This window comes from Tigriopus californicus, chromosome 6 (genome assembly GCF_007210705.1).
Source record: "Tigriopus californicus strain San Diego chromosome 6, Tcal_SD_v2.1, whole genome shotgun sequence".
Lineage (NCBI taxonomy): Eukaryota > Metazoa > Arthropoda > Copepoda > Harpacticoida > Harpacticidae > Tigriopus > Tigriopus californicus.
The window spans coordinates 2,038,872-2,040,789 of record NC_081445.1 but is presented as its reverse complement, the minus strand read 5'-3'; the positions used below and the strand labels follow the sequence as shown (position 1 = coordinate 2,040,789).

The 1,918-nt window shown below is 45.2% G+C and overlaps 1 long non-coding RNA gene across 1 annotated transcript; it reads right to left on the bottom strand.

The window, feature by feature from the left end:
* Window positions 1–445: 445 nt before the first annotated feature.
* Window positions 446–1,255, bottom strand: LOC131882114 (uncharacterized). Its single transcript, XR_009373449.1, has 3 exons — window positions 1,120–1,255; window positions 818–1,026; window positions 446–738 (listed from the first exon to the last, which is right to left on the bottom strand). It is a non-coding gene; the product is annotated as an uncharacterized LOC131882114 (long non-coding RNA).
* Window positions 1,256–1,918: the final 663 nt, after the last annotated feature.

Sequence of the window (1,918 nt, the reverse complement as noted above, 5' to 3'; positions counted from 1 at the left end):
CATGATCAAAGTGTTCCTGAAATAAATCTATCTATCTATCGATCTAAATCAACAAATATCAGGTGTTGATGGTCGGTCTTTGAAATTGTTCTGTTCCTTCCAGACAGACCTCCGGTTCAATGCCCACATCTTTGTCAAAGACATCACCGTCGTCGTATGTTATGACCTGGACGGTGTCTACTTGAGCCTGGATGTGTGTAAGGCTCTGAGAATTGTCGGCCCAGAATTTCCCCGACCAGTGGTGACTCCAATTCGTATAAATTCACCGGTCGAACCAGTTTTGCCCGTAGTATGGCCAAAGGGAGAAAAGGAAGAGTTCCTTGAATCATTGAACGATACATCCTCAGATTCTGATTTTCAAGAGGTCGAGGCTAAATTGAAATATATTTACAGGGAGGCTTTCAATGACGAGATTCTAAAGCCAATGAAAGGTCCAATTGTTGGCAATTCCATGGTAATCACGCTGAAGCTGGACGCAAAGCCTTTCACCATTCACACATCTCGCCAAGTCCCACGCCCCCAAAAGGACAAACTACTTTTGGAATTGACGGAAATGACGAAAATGGAGATCATCGAGCCCTTGGGAGATGTTCCGTCCCTTTGGTGCCATCCAATAGTTTTAATTCCAAAATCGGACGGGTCCATTCGCCTCTGCGTGGACTTGACTCGGTTGAACTCCCAGGTGGTGCGGTTGTCCCACCAAGACCCCTCTCGAAGCCATATCTGGCTTTCAATCATCTGATAAGTATTTTGCTAAATTAGATTTAGTCGAAGGATATTGGCAAATGCCCTTGGAAAAAGAGTCTCGGAAACTTACCACATTCATCACTCCCTTTGGGAAATATTGTTTTACGTTCCCCAATGGGATTCATTTTCACGGGAGACTCGTTCTCCTATCGTGGTGATATAGCTTTGGCGGGTCTTGAGTTCAACAAAGTCATTGACGATATGGCCATTGGGCGACCTTCATTTAAATCATTGGTTTCGTCCCTTTCGGCCATCTTAGAACGATGTGTGGCGTATGGGCTAATGATCAATGAGAAGAAAAGCGTCATTGGTGGAGCCCGAACAATCGAGTTTGTAGGATATATCATTTCGGAAAACAATATTCAAGCTCACCCTTCAAAACTCGATGCCATCCGCAAATTTCCCATACCTGTTGATCGTACAGATCTCCGTTCTTTTCTAGGCCTCGTCAACCAGTTGGGCCAATTTTCCCACAAAATCTCTGCTTTGGCCGAACCCCTTCGTGGCCTGCTGAAAAAGTCCAACGACTTTCTATGGTTACCATACCATACCAAGGCCTTCGAACAAGTCAAGATTGCTCTCACCTCAGCTTCATGATGATCAGTGGCGGATGATCCAATGTGGCTCTCGGTTTTTGTCCGATCCTGAAACACGCTATGCTGTCATTGAACTTGAAGCCTTGGCGGTTTATTGGTCAATAAAGAAATGTCGTATCTATTTGGCGGGCCTTCCCCATTCCATAGTAATCACAGATCATAGACCATTGCGTGTGATATTCAAGGATCAGATGCTGGACTCTGTCGAGAACCCATGGATCCAAAATTATTGATGTCGGCTGTCTTCGTTCAATTTCCTGGTGGAATGGAAACGAGGTCAAGACCATATGGTCCCAGATGCATTGTTGCGAGCTCCTATCTTCAACCCCGAGGGTGATGAGGATGAACCAAGCAACTGGCGAGTTGCCGTTATCAATTCTGCGTGCATTGATCTGGCATTGGATACTTTGATCGCCCATGCGTAGGCCATTCGTGAGTACGGAGTTCTTAGACAAGCTGTCCATAATCACATTGTTTCTCGAACCAAATGTGGCTACGTGTCGTTGTTCAAAAAAATATCTGACGAGCTGTTGGTTGATGGGCATTTGATCTTGCAAGGGTCGCAAATAATCGTT